The sequence below is a fragment of the Coregonus lavaretus genome, assembly GCF_964263955.1.
Source record: "Coregonus lavaretus genome assembly, chromosome: 5".
Lineage (NCBI taxonomy): Eukaryota > Metazoa > Chordata > Actinopteri > Salmoniformes > Salmonidae > Coregonus > Coregonus lavaretus.
In genome coordinates this window covers 21,782,876-21,805,101 of record NC_139992.1, presented here as the reverse complement: position 1 = coordinate 21,805,101, position 22,226 = coordinate 21,782,876, and positions in this window count along the sequence as shown.

Genomic DNA, 22,226 nt, shown 5'->3' with positions numbered 1-22,226 from the left:
CCATACTGTGTATTTTGTTTAGGGTTGGGCGGTATCCAGATTTTCATATCGCCATACCGTCCTTCTCTCATACCGGGATATACGGTATTACCATCTTAGTACACAAGGAGGTGCCAAAAAACATGAAAAAGCACACTGGGCATCTATTACCAGAATGCTAACAAAATTAGCACAAGTAATAGCGAATTTCCATGGAGGCTGCTAGCTAAATATGTTAATGAGTGCAAACGAAAATAAATGAATTGCAAAGACAGGCAATCCAGCATATAAAGTTATACATATATAGGTAAGAACTACCGATTGTCATTTTTGGTGAGTTTGATCATCTACAAGCGAATGTAAACGAGTGACATTGTGCAACTGAATGCTTGTCTGAAGGAAAACAGTACTGGCTCTAGAGCAGCATGTGTCTATGTGGAGCCTGGAGTCTCTAGGGCAACATGTGTCTATGTGGAGCCTGGAGTCTCTAGGGCAACATGTGTCTGTGTGGAGCCTGGAGTCTCTAGGGCAACATGTGTCTGTGTGGAGCCTGGAGTCTCTAGGGCAGCATGTGTCTGTGTGGAGCCTGGAGTCTCTAGGGCAGCAGGTGTCTGTGTGGAGCCTGGAGTCTCTAGGGCAGCATGTGTCTGTGTGGAGCCTGGAGTCTCTAGGGCAGCATGTGTCTGTGTGGAGCCTGGAGTCTCTAGGGCAGCATGTGTCTGTGTGGAGCCTGGAGTCTCTAGGGCAACAGGTGTCTGTGTGGAGCCTGGAGTCTCTAGGGCAGCATGTGTCTGTGTGGAGCCTGGAGTCTCTAGGGCAGCATGTGTCTGTGTGGAGCCTGGAGTCTCTAGGGCAGCATGTGTCTGTGTGGAGCCTGGAGTCTCTAGGGCAGCATGTGTCTGTGTGGAGCCTGGAGTCTCTAGGGCAACAGGTGTCTGTGTGGAGCCTGGAGTCTCTAGGGCAACAGGTGTCTGTGTGGAGCCTGGAGTCTCTAGGGCAACAGGTGTCTGTGTGGAGCCTGGAGTCTCTAGGGCAACAGGTGTCTGTGTGGAGCCTGGAGTCTCTAGGGCAACATGTGTCTGTGTGGAGCCTGGAGTCTCTAGGGCAACAGGCCTGCCTGCTCTACTCAGAGAAGAGGGGGGAGGAGAAGACTGGCGAGAACGGAGAGTAGAAAAAAACAGAAAGGAAATCAAGATAGTAGCAGCTGTATAAATAACTATTCCAAAGGGCTTTGACTTCTCAAACATGGCAGAAAGCTAACAATATGATGCACCCTCACTTTATTAATTCAGCCACTTAGTTAGATTAACTAGCAAGTTAAATTTAGGGGTCGGGTTAATGTAGAATTCTGAGTTTTTCATTCAGGAAAAAATATAAAACGCATAAGAAATATCTTGCTGCGTTTTGGAAATGCAGATGTAAAATGCATCTTATTGTAATTTCTGCTCGACATCAGACTAATTTTGTGCTTCAGTTGCACTTCTCCACTCGGATGCGAATTCACGAAGGGGCATTCTATCAGTAGAAGATGCTCTGACTGATGTGGAGCTACTTTTTCCCAGTACTTTTCTCGGTGTAGCAGCCAACTTTTCTCCAGTAAAATGCAAGATTCACTTTAAGCAAATCATTAGGAAATCATTTGCAAAAAATACCTTGCATTTTCATTGTTAGCTCATTTATTGTGTGGCTGCCAGCCAAATAGTGTTGCACTTCTGTTGTCATATGATGAAAATTAAGCTATTTTCTGCCGATTGTGTTGCATTAATGTATTTTCTGTGAAGGAAAACTGTAGTTGCACGTCCCTGATCACTCTAATGAAGCAAAAAACACTGTTGACTTTCAATATAAAACGCGACCTGTCAATACACAGCTGAACCTGCTCCTGCTTTCTCCTGTTGTGCTATTATCTATTGAAAAACGTCAAAGAAATAGTTTAAACGGTATTGACAGTATTGAAAAACCATTCCGTAGCTATTTCCAAATACCCCAGTATACAGTATATATGGTATACCGCCCAAGCCTAATTTGATTATTATTCATTAATATTATATTATTTATATGATTCAGGCCCAGAATAGCAGAGTGAGAGTGGAAACTGTAAATTACTATTCGGTAGTTCATTACATCTCTCTGCCTTTGATCACAGTGTGATAATAACAAGCACAAGGCCTGCTAGTGTTGACAGCCCTCACCACATCTATCTCTCCAACCACAGCACAGCACAGCACAGCAGAGCAGTACAGCAGCACAGTCATTGTCAAGGTGTCAATAGACGACATGTCCCTCCTCGCTACTGAAGAAATGTACTAATGTCTGACAAATTGACGCTGTATGGTGGGGAAGGGAGAGGGGTTTTAAAGCACAGAGAACCTCCTCCCTTATCTCTCGCTCCTTCCCTCTCTCTATCCATCTCTCTCCCCCCCTCTCTCTCTCCCTCTCTCTCAATCTCCCTCTTCTCTTTCTCTCGCCTGCAGGCTTTCTGTTCTTTAATTGCTATGTATCAGATGAGGAGCTGCTGCTCGCTCTGTGAATAAGCTCCTCCATGCAACTGTGGTTCCATTACAATCACCAGAGACCCATCTCTACAGGAAAGGACTGTGTGTGCATGCATGTGTGTGTATGTGTACATGCAAATTTCTGTATCTTTGCGTGTACATGCGTGTGTATATTGTGTGCATATTTCTGTATCCCTCTGTGTGTGTGCGTGTGTGTTTTTGCTTGCGTGTGTGTGTGTGATTCACGGGAGGTAGCTTGCTGCAGCACCCAGAATAGATTCAGCTCTTTGTTACATACCGAGCATCTCAGATTCGGAATTGAATAAACTTTATTGTTCGCTGCTCTAGCTCCCAGGACAATAAGGCAGCAGGATTATTGTGGAGCGTTTAGTGAGAGGTTCGTGTCGACTGTGCGTTTCAGCGATAAAGAACCGTAGCTTGTCCTCAGTGCTTCTTTTTCTGTGGTTATTCATTAGCAATAAAATAAACATTCTAGCAGAAATCAGTTTTTTCACATCTCAGTGTTCTGTACTCCCACACAGTCCTATAGCAGACTCAGCCACATAGCTAACATTTTAGTCATTTAGCAGATGTTCTTATCCAGAGTGACTAGGGTTAAGTGCCTTGCTCAAGGGCACAGACAGATTTTTCACCTAGTCAGCTTTGGGATTCGAACCAGTAACCCTTCGGTGTCTGGGCTAACACTCTTAACCGCTAGGCTACCTGCCGCCTAAAGAAACATTACTCACAGAGAGAGGAATAGGTCATGAAGACATTGTTTTGATTGTAAATCACATTTCTAGGGGTCTAGCTTGGTCACATTCTGTCAGACCGGACGATTTAACCTTTATTTATCCAGGTTATTCTGAACTCATTAATTTAAAATCTCTTTTGCACTAGCGAGCATCAGCTCAGAGGCTAATCCTAGTCTGACGACGGACAAAAGAACGGTTAGGGCGTTGGTCACATCAGCGTGTGTAAGAGAGAGAAGGAGATGAGAAATTGTGGAACATTCTTGGTCCCGTACCTTACCACGCGTCACGCCAAGTGGCCTGGAGTTCCATGAGAAACTCCCTCTCTCTCTCTCTCTCTCTCTCTCTCTCTCTCTCTCTCTCTCTCTCTCTCTCTCTCTCTCTCTCTCTCTCTCTCTCTCTCTCTCTCTCTATCTCTATCTCTGTCTGTGTGTCTCTCTCTCTCTCTCTCTCTCTCTCTCTCTCTCTCTCTCTCTCTCTCTCTATCTCTGTCTGTGTCTCTCTCTCTCTCTGTGTGTGTCTATCTCTCTCTCCCCCCTCTTTCTCTCTCTCTCTCTCTCTCTGAATAAATACGTGCAGCGAAAACATCTGTGTCTCTCATCAGAGCTCTGGAACTCAAACTGCTCGGCCCGTCCAAAACTTGAGGGTGTGTGTGTGTGTGTGTGTGTGTGTATGGAGGGAGATACCTTAATGTGATTGCAATAGGGTCAGGGAGACTATGCTTAGGGTTGTGTGTATAAGTATGTGTGTGTGTATAGGCGTGAACATGTGTGTGAGTATCCTAGCTCCCTCTGATTGCAGTCAGGGTGAACCTGCTGTCTGTGTTGTATTTGCAACACTCTGCTGTTCATCAACATGGGATGTCTACCTGGATATTATTTGTCTGAGTGATTGGTTACACGTGTTCAACCAGGGTTGATACACAACTCCCTGCTCTCTACACGGTCTCCTCTTAGATGTGGTTCCCTGTGTTTGTGTGTGTGTGTGTGTGTGTGTGTGTGTGTGTGTGTGTGTGTGTGTGTGTTTGTGTGTGGGCACTGAGTTTAAACTTGATTATAATTAGATGGGAAGGAAACATACGGAGCTGCCTTAGCTCACTGAGTCTGTCAATCAGCCCGACTAGAGAGCTGCTATACAATAAACTGTACACACACACACACACACACATAAACACACACACACACACACACACTTAGTCCACTGACTTGATAACGTGAATCAAAGTGATGGAGATTTGTGTTGCCTAGCTGAGCTTTTCTTATCTGGTCTGTCTTTGTCCTCTCTCTCTCTCTCTCTCTCTCTCTCTCTCTCTCTCTCTCTCTCTCTCTCTCTCTCTCTCTCTCTCTCTCTCTCTCTCGCTCTCTCGCTCGCTCGCTCGCTCGCTCTCTGGATGTGTCTATTAATGGTGCTTTTTGGCCTTGCAATAGATGTCCTTGCAGGGAACTGACAGAACATATTCCCTGACAGCCCTCTCCTCTTCTTCCTGACACCCAATAAAACAATCACAATTTTTCTACCCTGCTCTGCCGGGATGCACAAAGCAAATGGGTAGTGTCTGAGGCTGTGGGATGCCTTTATGTGTGTGTGTTTGTCTATGGGTGTGTGTAAATAGGGTTTTAGGTTTACGTTGGTTTACATGAGGTTGTCTGTGTGTGTGTGTGATCTCCATGTCCTATGTGTTGTATATGTACTAGACACAGTATACTGCTGTGGGAACAAAAGCCACAACTCGGTTGTTGTTCTCTCCCTCTCTCGACTGTGTAAATATTCATAGCCCAGATTGACACTGTGTGTGCGTGTGTGTGTGTGTGTGTGGTGTGTGGGTGTGTTTGTGAAATGTCGAGCGATGCTAATTGGGCCGTCCTGCAGGGTTGGAGCTGTGAGCAACAGAAGGGAAGGTGTTTAAAATGCAGAGAGCAGTCACGGCTGGAGGAATGCTACAGCTCTCATACACACACATACACACACACTCTGGTCTCTCTCTCTCTCTCTCTCTCTTTATCTGTCTCTCTCTATCTTTATCTGTCTCTCTCGCTCGCTCTCTCTCTCTGTCCATCTGGTCACTTTCTGTGTGACTAAGAGCCATCACCCCCTCACATGCTGCAGGCTGCAACTCCCACCGCCCCCTGCTCTCACAGTGTGAACATTCTCCAGCCCACTTTGCTGTAAAGCTAAACAACTGATATGCTGTAGATCATAGTGTTTATACAGTTTAAATACTGTACATCATGATGTTTGTGTGCTTTGTCTGTGTATATACTGTATTGCATTAGAAAGCCCCTACTCCCTGTCCCTGTCCCTGTTTCTCTCTGTAGAGACACTCCTCAGGCCCAGTGGTGTGGACAGATCGGCTTAGCAGCTGGGGGTCAAACAGATACATGAGGGGGTCCAGGAGCCAGGGATGGTGAGACAATCTTACAGGGAGGATTGGATTCAGGGTTAAGAGTAATGTGTGTGTATATAGTATGTCTATGTATGGGTAGAGACAGTTGGCAAGGAGCCAACCTGCCCCTCTGCCTTCTGCAAGTCTGACTGTCACTCAACATGACGATCAAATCTAACACTCTTCTCTGACAGACACTTCCCTTTGGGTTTCCCTGATGTGTGTGCAAAAACAGGCCAGTCTTATGGGGTTGTGAGCTTCTGGCACAGAGTTCTCATTAGCCAGCCCTATGAGGGTTCTCATGTATCCCCAAGAACACTACTCACAACTTGGCAACATATTGCCCGACCCTCCTCTCCTCTCCTCTCCTCTCCTCTCCTCTCCTCTCCTCTCCTCTCCTCTCCTCTCCTCTCCTCTCCTCTCCTCTCCTCTCCTCTGTCTCAGGCCTAAGTGGATTAAATGGATGTGAAACGCGAGCTGGAGCACTGCTAATAGCATTTCTTGAATTTTAAGCGTGCCATGCTGGATTGATTCACATGGTAAAGAGGCTAGTATTGTAACTGAGACAAGCAGTGTCTACAATCACTCTAATGGGAATAGTAGGTGTCTGGGAGTTGTCTGGACAAACTGTACTGTATTTTAACAGAATACACAATAAGGGTTTCAGATTAGTTCAGTTTATCACACACATACACACAACACACAACACAGTTACATGCCTGCATGCACACCCAGATTTAGCCAGGCATATCGCTCAAGAATGACTTCGAAATTGGACATCTATCCATGTCCTGAGGACTTCGGGAAATGCCTTCAAAACTGGCCACTAGGAGCAACACTGACCACTATTACCATCAAGTAGGCTAGGGTTTCGCTTGGGTGTTGTGGACAGGGGTGGTGGATGGGCGTAATCCCATGACTCTGGATCAGAAGGTTGCGTGTTTGACTGGATCTGAAGGTTCGATCTGGATCAGAAGGTTCGATACCAGTGGTAGACTCTCGTTTTAAATGTTTTTGTTTTAAACCTATCCCAAACCTTAAACCTTACCTTAATCATTCGGAATGCTTAAACATAATGTTTTAATCCTATCCAAAACCTTCACCCTTAACCTTCTAAATTTGACATGTGGAGAAAATCCCATGACTCTGGATCAGAAGGTTTTTGAAGCAACTTCGAAATTTGAAGTTTGGAGAAACGTGGATAAACGTCTAATTCTGCAGTGAGACTGTGAGAGCTTGCTGGATTTTGCATACATGCGTTACAGTTTTTCTCAATTGCTAAAACACAATTTCTGAAACCTTGCTCCATTTCCTGAAAACATTAAACACAAAACCTCATCTTCAAGCACTATTTACAAAACCACTGACTCCTCTCGCAAAATGAAACTTTCGCCTCAAAACAGTTTTACCTGTGTTCAAAATCAAACACTGCTCTCAAATCATAAACAAAGTGATCAAAATGATATACACTCTCAAGCAGTCAGTAAACAATACACCGAAAAATTGAAAACACATTGTTCAAAACATACAGTTCTCAGGGAGAAGTACATTTTTAATCTCAAAACAAATTTCATATTTTTCCGTCATTGTCTTTTGATAAACGAAAACATGTTCTATCATAGTAGCTCAAAATGGATCAGAAATTACTACTCTGCTTTGCTCATTGCAATTTTGTTTTTTGTTCTTCCTCCTCCTTGTGCCCCTATATTTACAGTACTGTACCCTGCATCTCACAAACTTGTCCTTTGTCTCTGTGATACTGTAATTCTTGTTCTTTGTTGATATGAACCTGCAACCAGTCAAAATCTATTGAGCAGTCAGTACTGTTAACAAATGGAACGCACAATGTTCAGGGCCATACAATTAGTCCATTGTACAGTATACAGTCTACAATGCACTGTACTACAGTATACAATACTAAAAGGGACAAAAATCAAAGGAGTAAACGTGATCAATGTGCTTCTTCTTGTCTTTGGACTGGGTCAGGCCAGAGCACTTCGTCGACATCACAAGCAATATTGTCCCTCCTGAGGCAATGGGGGAAAAAGCCGTATCCAACCCTGACATGATTCCTCACCTATATCACCACAGGCTAAATCCATGGCTTGCAGCATATTTACTCTGGTGTAGGGTTGTCTATCATACACTTTCCATCTCCAAGAGGAGAAAAACTCCTCAATCGGATTCAGGAAAGGCGAGTATGGAGGGAGGTACAAGTTCATAAACTGCCCATTGATGTTAAACCATTCCCTTACCTGAGCAGCTCGGTGGAAACTGACATTGTCCTACACTATCACATAGGTTGGAATGGGATTCTCATTTAGCTCTTGACCTTGCTGCTCTTGAACCTGCTGCTCAAATAAAATATATCTTAGATTGGCAATAAATCTTAGAAGGTGCTGGGTGTTATATGGCCCGAGTGTAACATGGTGATGTAGAACAGCATGGTTGCTGATAGCAGCACAGATTGTGACATTGCCACCTCGTTGACCAGGTACTTCAACAATGGCCCGCTGTCCAATCATGTTTCGGCCTCTCCTTCTCCTCTTTGTTAGATTGAAGCCTGCTTCATCGACAAAGATGAACTCATGGGGTCTGTCCAAGGATTCCAAGTCAAATATTGTCTGTGTAGAAATACAATTACTGTATGTAGGATTTTGTAAGTCGTACAGAGACAGTGCTATACTGTAGAGTACAATTAGGCCTACTGTATGCACTTCTGATTCACATACATTGTATGTACTGAAGAGTAATGTCATTCACATAGTATGTGTTAGTACTGTAGACAATCTGGATTACAGTAAATGTTTCTGAATGTACACTTACTTGCACATACTGAGCTCGCAGTTCTTTCACCCTTGGTGAGTTGCTCTCAAAAGGTACTCTGTATACTTGTTTAAGTCGCATCCTGTTACGATGGAGGAAACTGGCAATTGTGGAAATGCTCACACTGTCGATTCCCTGGAAGTATGTGTTGTCTTGTATCACTCGTTCCTGGATTTCTCTGAGTCGTATTGCATTATCTTGAAGGACCATGCCAACTATAACGGCCTCTTGCTCCTGAGTGAATATAGCTGTCCTTCCACCTGCATGTGGCAGCCTTGCAATTCTACAAAAAGTACACTGCTCAAAAAAATCAATCACACTTCTGTGAAATCAAACTGTCCACTTAGGAAGCAACACTGATTGACAATAAATTTCACATGCTGTTGTGCAAATGGAATAGACAACAGGTGGAAATTATAGCCAATTAGCAAGACACCCCCAATAAAGGACTGGTTTTGCAGGTGGTGACCACAGACCACTTCTCAGTTCCTATGCTTCCTGGCTGATGTTTTGGTCACTTTTGAATGCTGGCGGTGCTTTCACTCTAGTGGTAGCATGAGACGGAGTCTACAACCCACACAAGTGGCTCAGGTAGTGCAGCTCATCCAGGATGGCACATCAATGCGAGCTGTGGCAAGAAGGTTTGCTGTGTCTGTCAGCGTAGTGTCCAGAGCATGGAGGCGCTACCAGGAGACAGGCCAGTACATCAGGAGACGTGGAGGAGGCCGTAGGAGGGCAACAACCCAGCAGCAGGACTGCTACCTCCGCCTTTGTGCAAGGAGGAGCAGGAGGAGCACTGCCAGAGCCCTGCAAAATGACCTCCAGCAGGCCACAAATGTGCATGTGTCTGCTCAAACGGTCAGAAACAGACTCCATGAGGGTGGTATGAGGGCCCGACGTCCACAGGTGGGGGTTGTGCTTACAGCCCAACACCGTGCAGGACGTTTGGCATTTGCCAGAGAACACAAAGATTGCAAATTCGCCACTGGCGCCCTGTGCTCTTCACAGATGAAAGCAGGTTCACACTGAGCACATGTGACAGACGTAACGTTGTGGAGAACGTTCTGCTGCCTGCAACATCCTCCAGCATGACAGGTTTGGCGGTGGGTCAGTCATGGTGTGGGGTGGCATTTCTTTGGAGGGCCGCACAGCCCTCCATGTGCTCGCCAGAGGTAGCCTGACTGCCATTAGGTACCGAGATGAGATCCTCAGACCCCTTGTGAGACCATATGCTGGTGCGGTTGGCCCTTGGTTCCTCCTAATGCAAGACAATGCTAGACCTCATGTGGCTGGAGTGTGTCAGCAGTTCCTGCAAGAGGAAGGCATTGATGCTATGGACTGGCCCGCCCGTTCCCCAGACCTGAATCCAATTGAGCACATCTGGGACATCGTGTCTCGCTCCATCCACCAACGCCACGTTGCACCACAGACTGTCCAGGAGTTGGCGGATGCTTTAGTCCAGGTCTGGGAGGAGATCCCTCAGGAGACCATCCGCCACCTCATCAGGAGCATGCCCAGGCGTTGTAGGGAGGTCATACAGGCACGTGGAGGCCACACACACTACTGAGCCTCATTTTGACTTGTTTTAAGGACATTACATCAAAGTTGGATCAGCCTGTAGTGTGGTTTTCCACTTTAATTTTGAGGGTGACTCCAAATCCAGACCTCCATGGGTTGATACATTTGATTTCCATTGATAATTTTTGTGTGATTTTGTTGTCAGCACATTCAACTATGTAAAGAAAAAAGTATTTAATAAGATTATTTCATTCATTCAGATCTAGGATGTGTTATTTTAGTGTTCCCTTTATTTTTTTGAGCAGTGTAGTTGTGCAGTTACAAAACATATTCATGCAGTACAATACATACAGTGATTAACTTTACAAATGTCTATTGCAACAGCTGCATATAGTGTAGTACAGTAAATTTGCAATTACAAAAATACAGTAGTATACTGTACGTGTTCTCTTCTCTGAATGTCCTTACTATGGTGGACACAGAAAATCGTCTCAAATTGGGTTGCACTCTAAGTCCTGTTTCCCTCATTGTCAGTCCATGGACAAGAACATGGTCTATGACTGTTGCTCGAAATTCATCAGATATTTCCACTCTTTGTCTTCCTCTTCGTCCTCCTCTTCCTCTTTCTTGCCCTCTTCCTCCTCTTCCTCCTCGTCGCCCACCTCGCATACGCACTCGTCCTCATCCTCTCACATTGTTTCTCCTTCCCACCTTCAACAACCTGTTTGCTCTCTGAACTGGCTTACATTGGTTGTGTCGCATCATTTGAAACAGGTTAAATCAATTTTGAGTGGTTGTGTTCAATCAGTGACATGTGTTCTCTATTTGTATTTGATTGTTGCCACTTGTGTTTACCAGTATGGATGACATGTGCATTAGAGTGCAGAATGTGTTTTGAGAATGAGAATGTGTTTAGAGTTTTGCTGAAAAGTCTAAGTGAGATCTGCAAATTGTGTTTTACCATGTGAAATGGTTTAAGGTATTGACAACAGACTGCATAATTAGCTAAATGAGTCCAGGCAACTGAGAACTTTGTTCAGCCAATGGGTTTTAGTGCTTTAGCAATTGAGAAAAACTGTAATCTGAGTTGTGATGTGGCCACAGGTTTTCTTATGCATTCATTGTCTCTCTGTTGGTTCCACTTCACTGCATTGTGTGTGTGTGTGTGTGTGTGCGTGTGTGTGTGTGTGTGTGTGTGTGTGTGTGTGTGTGTGTGTGTGTGTGTGTGTGAGGGCAGTTGTGTCTCAGTGTGTGTTTTAGCATTATTATTAATTCACTGTCTTTCTTATATCCTCTCTACTGTGTGTGTGTGTCTGTGAGCATGCATAGAATACAACACACAGACATCACGAGAGAGAGAGAGAGAGAGAGAGAGAGAGACTCAGTAGCAGGTGTTAATTGCTTGTTGTTGTGTTGTGTAGACTGTTTCTATGAGAGGCTAAATCTGCTCTGTTTTAGAGCTAATAATAGACAGGGCTAATTATGAGTCCTGCCACGCTACTGTAACCTGATCAACTGATAATGGTGCTTAGGCGACACACAGCCTACAGCCAATACAAACCCATCACAGGAGAAGGGAGGCCTAGATATCTGCTATAGATGTATTGCATCTAGCCTATGTTCTTTCTACCATTTAATCACATTTTCTTTGAATTGCTATCATATTTATGTATTATTAAACCCGGTAGATATTTCCTAAGATATGTATTGAGTCCTATAGTGTTGATATTAAATATGCCTATTGTTTATAGAAGCTTTCCTCACAAAGCTCCACTGATGGTTTCAATGGGATTAAATGAATATTGGCTTTGATTCTGTGACCATCCTCCACAGAGTGCTTTCGCTGTGATCTCTCTCTCACTGCCTCTCTCTTTGTTATCTTTCTCTCTCTCCGTCTCTCGCTCTCCCTCTCTCGCTCTCTCTGTCCCTCTCTCTGTCCCTCTCTCTGTCCCTCTCTCTCTCTCTCTCTCTCGCTCTCTCTCTCTCTCTCTGTCTCTCTCTCGCTCTCTCTCTGCTCTCTCTGCTCTCTCTGTCCTCCTCTCTCTCTCCTCTCTCTGTCCCTCTCTCTCTCCCTCTTTCTCTCTCTCGTTATGTTTAATGGACTGTTGTCCCAACCATGACCCTGTCTCTGTGCTGAAGGGTACAAGAGGACTGTCAGTCTTAACATAGTCTCCCATAGAGGACAAGTGTAAGATAATGTGGCTTTTGGCACGACTGCTTTACATATAGTAGGACGTTTTGTTTGAATACCAATTTCTTTGTGTAGAAAGGGCTGTTTTTATGGAGCACTGGCTTTCCTAGCATGGTTTGTTACGTGACCTAACAGATAGTTACTTTACTGTACCGTATATTATATACCCTCCTGTGCTGAGGGTTAATGTGAGCTAATATAACATCGCTGTCGGGTGAAAACCTCTTATCTCCAAAACCGAAACTTGTCAGGAAATTGAAAAAATGACCGTATTTCCCTTTAACGTTTCATACAATTATGAAACTTCAGAAGCTATTTTGAATAGAGTCACGATTTTCTTGGTCATAGAGTAATGAAATGTTCAGAGTACATTGAGGGGAGTTACTGCTTTCAATAAATGTACAAAAAAAAGAAAATTGGCAGAAGTTGAGTTACGAGTGTGTGATAGAAGTGTGTGTTAGCACAGGAGTGTTTTCTCTGACACTTCCTGTGCATCCTGTGTGTTATTATGTGTTATCAATATATTTATGAGGCATTATGAACCCCTCACAGACAGTGTTAGAGGGATAGCATGATATGCACTGGTGTCAGTAAAATATTTAACTGCTGAAATTGGTGTGTGACAGGGCATATGAGCATACAGTGGGGAAAAAAAGTATTTAGTCAGCCACCAATTGTGCAAGTTCTCCCACTTAAAAAGATGAGAGAGGCCTGTAATTTTCATCATAGGTACACGTCAACTATGACAGACAAATGGAGGAAAAAAAATCCGGAAAATCACATTGTAGGATTTTTTATGAATTTATTTGCAAATTATGGTGGAAAATAAGTATTTGGTCACCTACAAACAAGCAAGATTTCTTGCTCTCACAGACCTGTAACTTCTTCTTTAAGAGGCTCCTCTGTCCTCCACTCGTTACCTGTATTAATGGCACCTGTTTGAACTTGTTATCAGTATAAAAGACACCTGTCCACAAACTCAAACAGTCACACTCCATACTCCACTATGGCCAAGACCAAAGAGCTGTCAAAGGACACAAGAAACAAAATTGTAGACCTGCACCAGGCTGGGAAGACTGAATCTGCAATAGGTAAGCAGCTTGGTTTGAAGAAATCAACTGTGGGAGCAATTATTAGGAAATGAAAGACATACAAGACCACTGATAATCTCCCTTGATCTGGGGCTCCACGCAAGATCTCACCCCGTGGGGTCAAAATGATCACAAGAACGGTGAGGAAAAATCCCAGAACCACACGGGGGGACCTAGTGAATGACCTGCAGAGAGCTGGGACCAAAGTAACAAAGCCTACCATCAGTAACACAGTACGCCGCCAGGGACTCAAATCCTGTGTCCCCCTGCTGAAGCCAGTACATGTCCAGGCCCGTCTGAAGTTTGCTAGAGTGCATTTGGATGATCCAGAAGAGGATTGGGAGAATGTCATATGGTCAGATGAAACCAAAATATAACTTTTTGGTAAAAACTCAACTCGTCGTGTTTGGAGGACAAAGAATGCTGAGTTGCATCCAAAGAACACCATACCTACTATGAAGCATGGGGGTGGAAACATCATGCTTTGGGGCTGTTTTTCTGCAAAGGGACCAGGACGACTGATCCGTGTAAAGGAAAGAATGAATGGGGCCATGTATCGTGAGATTTTGAGTGAAAACCTCCTTCCATCAGCAAGGGCATTGCAGATGAAACGTGGCTGGGTCTTTCAGCATGACAATGATCCCAAACACACCGCCCGGGCAACGAAGGAGTGGCTTCGTAAGATGCATTCAAGGTCCTGGAGTGGCCTAGCCAGTCTCCAGATCTCAACCCCATAGAAAATCTTGGGAGGGAGTTGAAAGTCCGTGTTGCCCAGTGACAGCCCCAAAACATCACTGCTCTAGAGGAGATCTGCATGGAGGAATGGGCCAAAATACCAGCAACAGTGTGTGAAAACCTTGTGAAGACTTACAGAAAACGTTTGACCTGTGTCATTGCCAACAAAGGGTATATAACAAAGTATTGAGAAACTTTTGTTATTGACCAAATACTTATTTTCCACCATAATTTGCAAATAAATTCATAAAAAATCCTACAATGTGATTTTCTTGATTTATTTCCCTCATTTTGTCTGTCATAGTTGACGTGTACCTATGGTGAAAATTACAGGCCTCTCTCATATTTTTAAGTGGGAGAACTTGCACAATTGGTGGCTGACTAAATACTTTTTTTCCTCACTGTATATATGGCGTGTGAAATTAGCTGTGTGTTGCAGTGGGGTGTTGGGCTGAAGTGAACCATTCATGCTCATGGGTTAGGGTTTTTTCAATGTCTTCTCAAAGAAATGTGTCAATGTAAAAGGAAAAGATTGAAATGTTAAAGTCAGTAGTAAAAGTTACCTAAAATATTATGGTGATAGATGAAGTGAGAGACGGAGATCTTTTTCCTCTGATATTTTTGATGAACTGCCCAAGACAGCAAAGAGAATTCAGCTGGACACATATTGGAGTTTCTCACTTCTGTGGAATCAAATCTGTTTGAAACAAGTGAGAAGCTTCTAACTCTAATGTTGATTCATAAATGTTTTTTTATTCTTAGATATGGACATCCTGTTTAACATTTGGGCCTGATAAGCACCAGCCACATACAGTATGTGGAGCACATTTAGATCTCTCTCCCGCTACCACACTGTCCTGTTACTAACATTTACCTAAGTATGTCCATCCTATTCATACTAGCATACCACTTAGGATGCATGCCCAGTACATGGATTCATTCTATGTAGTATGCTACATTCAGCTTGGAACAGAGCCGTCCTCTGTCCTGGAAATGTTTACCTTTTCCCTATAACGTTTGCCTGCTGTCCTTCATGCTTGTGTTCAATGTGGGTATATTGTTGTGTTTCCTGAGTGTGTGTATGTATTGTTGTGTGTCTCTCTGTGTGTGTGTGTGTGTGTGTGTGTGTGTGTGTGTGTTTGTGCCCAGCGGTTCCAGGTCTGAGTGATGCGGCGCCTGTGTGTGAAAGATTCAGAGATGTCAAGTGAGCTCCTGAATAATGAACAGGACACGCATTCTGCTGTGAATATTTCATGCTGTGTGAAAGTGAGAAGAAATACTGGGCGGGGTTGGATATCTACGGACAACCATGAGAGAGAAGGAAAGGAAGAAGAGAGAGGAGGAAGATGAAAGATCGGAGGGAGAGAAGGGGTTAGGGAATGAGGGAGAGTGTACAGAAGAAGAGGGATGTGCGATGGAGAGAGGAGGTGGAGGAGTGTACAGAGTAGGGGGGTTAGAGGGAGAGGAGAGGAGGTTTGGCAGAGAGAGGGAGGGATGGAGCGAGAAGAGAGGTTTGACAGAGAGAGGGAGGGATGGAGCGAGAAGAGAGGTTTGACAGAGAGAGGGGGGAGGGATCGAGGGAGCGGAGAGGTGGTTTGACAGAGAGAGGGGGGAGGGATCGAGGGAGCGGAGAGGTGGTTTGACAGAGAGAGAGGGGGATGATGGAGAGGGGTGAAGAGAAACAGCCTTGTCACTTGTCAGGAGGCTAAACTGTTCCATCAGGCTGCAGTGAAGACGGGGAAGAGGAGAGAGAGAACAGGAGCAGTGGGAAGAGAGAGAGAGGGGGGAGAGAGGGGAGTGCATATCTTTATGTTTGTGATGCTACATTACCTCACTACTCAGCATCACGCTGGCACCCCCTGGAGAGATAGAGAGAAAGAGAAAGAACGAGAGGGAGGGAGGGAGGGAGAGAAGAAGCGCCGAAAGACAGACAGTGGAGGAGAAAATCTAGCCTAGTGTTTGCCCCCCGTGTGATAGTAGAGTAGATGTTTGCTGTGGCCCATTGGATACATGATTGTCTATGGATAGGAACAGTATACAGGATAGTGGTTACTGTGTATAGAGCTGTTCAGTGTAGTTAGGCTCTGGACTGGGCTGATGCTGCTAAAAGCCCAGAGTCACAACAATGACATAGGCCTCATACCTGACCATGACTGGAGTTATAAGCTGTAATAAGATGTTATTAGATATTATAAGACAACTGTGGAACTGTCCTCACAATGACTTGTTTTCACAATCCCGAAATTCATCTACGTCCCTTATGGGCCTGATTGTAATTCTACTTCCGCTGTGTGTCTGTGTGCCATTAATATTCCTAGCACTGCTCAGTGTTTGTAATGTGCTTGGGATGACAGTGGCAGGTCCTATCAGCCTGAAAACACAGTAATGTGTTGACATACAGCAGGTAACTCCAAAAATAACTGTTTGTTACCCTAGTGAGGAGAAAAGTTTCAGAAACGGGCCTCGCATCCCAAAGCTATTTGAAGGAAGGGAACTGTTGTTAATGAAAAACTATTCATATGATTGTGTCTTAATTACGTCTGGATGGTGTAGCGTGGCTGACTTAATTTCCTGGTGTCAGAGTTGAATAATGATAATTACTGCGGGAGTGGTCTGAGATGACGGAGGAGGCGTGACAGGAATACAGATCACACTGCAGCTAACTACAGCCCCTTAGGAAACCACACAGAGAACAACAAGCTTTGTAACAGGAAATATGGAATAGGATCTCAACTGCTTTTTCACACCATGGACAGAATGCTATTAAGCCTTTCCTTGAAGAACTGGTGGTTCATTATCTTGATGGAATAGAATCCTCTTTAGAGTCCTGTGTTCATTGACTTACTGTAGAGGGTCACATTCCTAAATGACCTCATTGTGTTAGTCAGGGATCAATCAGAATTCTGGCAGATTTCACAGGCAAATGGGACTTTCCTAATCAAAACCATTGATTTTAAAGATGACAGTATGCCTGTGGCTGGGGCTGTTGGGAGTGTGTAATTAGGTGGGAGGGTTAGGGGTTAAAGGTCATCACTGACACACCCCATAAGACATTTGACAGAAAGCAGGATAACATGTGATGTCATGGCAACTGAGTGGCTGGTCAGCTGGGTCTCGTTTTGGAGGTGTGTGTGAATGAGAGTGTGAGAGAGTTTCAAGTTTCAAGTTTTTGTCAGGAGGTGATGTGTACGCGGCGAGTGAAGTCAGACGCAGGACACAGAGAATCAGGTTGACTACTTTACTGAGCATTACGCACAAAACAAACGTCTCCAACACTGGAGGGAAAAACACCATATGCGTAATCCGAAGTAGTAGCTAGGCCGAACATCAACAAGACAATGAACAATAACACACAAAGCCCAAACGTAAAACAAGGGAACTTATATGCTACACAATCAACACTAATATGCAACAGGTGTACTAACTAGACAACACAAGACAAACACCGAAAACATCGATCGGCAGTAGCTAGTACTCCGGGGACGACGAATGCCGAAGCCTGCCCGAGCAAGGAGGAGGAGCAGCCTCGGCAGAATCCGTGACAGTTTTAATGTCACATGCACAAGTACAATGAAATGCTTTTCTTGCAAAACTCAAAACCCAACAACGCAATAATCAATAACAATAACAATGTATTACTAGAAAAAAACACACATGAAATAAGAATAGGAAATATGAAATACACAATAAAGTAAGTAAGTAAGCATACTATATACAGGAAATATTTAAAGTCAGTTTCAATACCATATTTACATGTGCAGGGATATTGGAGTGATGGAGGTAGATATGTATAGGGGTAAGGGGACTAGGCAACAGGATATAAGATAAGGGAGTTTTTCCTAGCCACCGTGCTTCTACATCTGCATTGCTTTCTGTTTGGGGTTTTAGGCTGGGTCTGTATAGCACTTTGTGACATCTGCTGATGTAAAAAAAAAATACATTTAATTTGATTTATAAATACATTTGATTTTATGAACAGAGTAGCAGCAGCTTGTATGTGAGTGGGTGTGTGGGTGTGTAGAGTCAGGATAAATGTATGTGCATATTATGTGTGAGTGAGAAAATGATGGAGTGAGTGTTTGTGTGTGTGTTGGAGTGACAGTGTGTGTGTGAGTGTGTAGGGCACTGTGAGTGTGCATAGCGACAGCGCAAAGATTGATATAAAAGGTTAATAAAGATACAAGGTTAACTCAGATAGTCCGTGTAGATATTTTGTTAGCTATTTATCAGTCGTATTGCTTGGGGATAGAAGCTGTTCAAGAGCCTGTTGGTGTCAGACTTGATGCAGCGGTACCTCTTGCCGTGCGGCAGCAGAGAAAATAGTGTCTTGGGTGGTTGGAGACTTTGACGATTTTTCCGGGCCTTCTTTTCACACCGCCTGATATAGAGGTCCTGGATGGTGATGGAGATTTTTTAGTGGACTATGAGATAAAACTGGGTTAATCACGAACATAGAGTTAGAATTCTTTGTTGCTAGGCAAATAACTTAATTGGGTCATTTCACTGTGTGTGTGTGGGTGAAGTGGGAATCTGACCTAGGGTCGAAAGGCTCGCTCTTACTTAAATCCATGGCTGTCCTACTTTATCAGAGACTGAAACCAGACTGTGGCCTTTTGCCTCTCTCCTCAAACAAAGTGGAAATAGCGGCCAGGGTTGGACAGAGTTCAGACTAAACCTTTGTCTCTCCTGGGCTATTTTCTTGATTGATTACAGCAAGATGGGGTGGGGTTTGTGTATGTTTGAAAGATTTAAGTATGGACCTGTCATGTTCAACAATCAGTCTTCAGGTCAAGCCCGGGAGAGCCGGGGTTGAACAGAGTTTAAACTAAACATGAGTGTTTTTGCAAGATAAGGGATTGATTGATTGTATTACTATTGATTCTGAACTGAATGAAAGTCTAATTTAGCCGCCATCATAGACAAAGGAAGTGGGCGGAGCGATAAAGAGCGGGAAACTGAAGAGGGAGGGATTTTAGTGTGTGAAGGAGACTATATAGCTAGGGAAGAGAGAGCGAGAGGGGGCCTAATCTGAAGATTAGCCTGGAAATTGTTGAAATTGTAATAAAGTCATTCTTGATTCTACAAAAACTCTGGAAGAACTTTGATTTTTGATAAAGTATAGTGATTTTTTTCCACAACAATGGCAGGGAACTTGGCCTCAGTGATGTACTGGGCTGTCCACACAACCCTCTGTAGAGAGAGAGAGAGGGGGGGAGAGTGTCAGGGTTGAGTGTAGAGGGAACGTGGAATCACACGCAGGACACAGAGATTCGAAAACAGATATCTTTAGTGAAGTCCGTAGTACAAGCCAACACGGCAACAGGCCATAGGCGAAAACAAACGCACACCGGACTGTCCAAAGTAAGTACGCACAACGTGCAGGACTCTCTAAGCAAAACGAATACAGAGAGCACAAAACAGAGGACCAACAACAACACGTGACATCGAACAATTACACACAACACCTGACCAAACACAAGAGAACTAAATAGGGTGCCTAATGAACACTTAACAATAAACAGGTGTAACAAACAGACAAAACCAATCAAACATGAAACATCGAATGGTGGCAGCTAGTACTCCAGAGACGACGACCGCCGAAGCCTGCCCGAACAAGGAGAAGGAGCCGCCTCGGCCGAAACCGTGACAGTACCCCCCCCCCCTTGACGCGCGGCTCCAGCCGTGCGCCGCCCCCGGCCTCGGGGACGACCAGGAGGACGCGGAGCAGGGCGCGTAGGATGACCACGATGGAACTCGGTCAGAAGAGACGGGTCTAGAATGTCCCTCCTCGGCACCCAGCACCGCTCCTCCGGGCCGTACCCCTCCCACTCCACGAGATATTGGAGACCCCCCATCCGGCGTCTCGAATCTAGGATGGCCCGAACAGTGTACGCCGGAGCCCCCTCGATGTCCAACGGGGGCGGAGGAGTCTCTTCTATCTCAAAGTCCTGGAGTGGACCAGCTACCACCGGCCTGAGGAGAGACACATGGAACGAGGGGTTAATATTTTTGTAATCAATGGGCAGTTGTAACCTGTAACACACCTCGTTCAATCTCCTCAGGACTTTAAAAGGCCCCACAAACCGCCGACCCAGCTTCCGGCAGGGCAGGCGGAGGGGCAGGTTTCTGGTTGAGAGCCAGACTCGATCTCCAGGTGCGTACACTGGCCCCTCACTGCGGTGGAGGTCGGCGCTCGTCTTCTGTCGACGGATGGCTCGCTGCAGATGGACGTGTGCAGCGTTCCACGTCTCCTCCGAGCGCCGCACCCACTCATCCACCGCAGGTGCCTCGATCTGGCTCTCATGCCAAGGTGCCAGAACCGGCTGGTACCCTAACACACACTGGAAAGGTTTGTTTAGTGGAGGAGTGGCTGAGAGAGTTCTGTGCCATCTCGGCCCAGGGCACATATCTCGCCCACTCATCCGGCCGGCCCTGGCAATATGACCTCAGAAACCTACCCACATCCTGGTTGACACGTTCGACCTGCCCATTACTCTCCGGGTGGTAACCCGAGGTAAGGCTCACCGAAACCCCCAACCGTTCCATAAACGCTCTCCAGACGCTGGAGGTAAACTGGGGGCCTCGATCAGACACTATATCCTCGGGTACCCCGTAATGCCGGAAGACGTGAGTAAATAGAGCCTCAGCGGTCTGTAGGGCAGTAGGAAGACCCGGCATGGGAAGGAGACGACAGGCCTTCGAGAACCGATCCACAACGACCAGGATGGTGGTATTCCCCTGTGAGGAGGGAAGGTCGGTAACAAAATCCATCGAGAGGTGAGACCAGGGTCGTTGTGGAACGGGCAGGGGTTGTAACTTACCCCTGGGCAAGTGTCTGGGCGCCTTACACTGGGCACACACTGAGCAGGAGGAGACATAAATCCTCACATCCCTGGCTAACGTTGGCCACCAGTACTTAGTACTAAGGCAGTGCACCGTCCGGCCAATACCTGGATGTCCAGAGGAGGGTGACGTGTGAGCCCAATAAATAAGCCGATCCCGGACCTCGAGCGGGACATACGTCCGACCCACCGGACACTGTGGAGGGCTAGGGTCGGTGCGTAATGCCCGCTCGATCTCCGCATCGACCTCCCATACCACCGGTGCAACCAGACAAGACTTAGGTAGTATGGGAGTGGGCTCCACGCACCTCTCCTCTGTGTCATACCGCCGAGACAGGGCATCTGCCTTCCCGTTCTGGGACCCAGGGATGTAAGTGATCTTAAACACGAACCGGGCTAGAAACATAGTCCACCGAGCCTGGCGAGGATTTAGTCTCCTAGCTGCCCGAATGTATTCCAGGTTACGGTGGTCAGTCAGAATGAGAAAAGGGTGTTGAGCCCCCTCAAGCCAATGCCTCCACACCTTTAGGGCCTGTACCACGGCTAACAGCTCCCTGTCCCTTACGTCATAATTCCGCTCCGCCGGACTGAGCTTTTTCGAATAAAAAGCACAGGGGCGGAGTTTAGGTGGTGTGCCGGACCGTTGTGAAAGAACAGCCCCGATACCAGCTTCAGACGCGTCCACCTCCACTTGGAATGGTAAAGTGGGATCCGGGTGCGCCAGCACTGGAGCCGAGGTAAACAGGTCCTTCAGTCTCCCAAAAGCCCTGTCCGCCTCAGCTGACCACCGCAAGCGCACTGGACCCCCCTTCAGAAGGGACGTTATGGGAGCTGCCACCTGTCCAAAACCCCGGATAAACCTCCGGTAGTAATTCGCAAAACCCAAGAACTGCTGCACCTCTTTAACCGTGGTTGGGGTTTGCCAATTACGCACGGCTGACACACGGTCAACCTCCATCCTCACCCCTGACGCAGACAACTGATAACCCAAAAAGGAGACAGACTCCTGGAAGAACAGACATTTCTCGGCTTTGACATACAGGTCATGCTCCAACAATCTCCTCAATACTCTGCGCACCAGGGCTACATGCTCGACCCGGGTAGAACTGTACACCAGAATATCGTCGATGTACACCACTACTCCCTGCGCCTGCATGTCCCGGAAAATCTCATCTACAAAGGATTGGAAGACTGATGGAGCATTCATTAACCCGTATGGCATGACGAGATACTCGTAATGACCGGAGGTAGTACTAAATGCTGTCTTCCATTCATCGCCCTCTCTAATGCGCACCAAGTTATATGCGCTCCTGAGGTCCAATTTTGTGAAGAACCGTGCCCCGTGTAATGACTCCGTCATAGTCGCAATCAGCGGGAGCGGATAACTATATTTCACAGTCACCTGATTTAGACC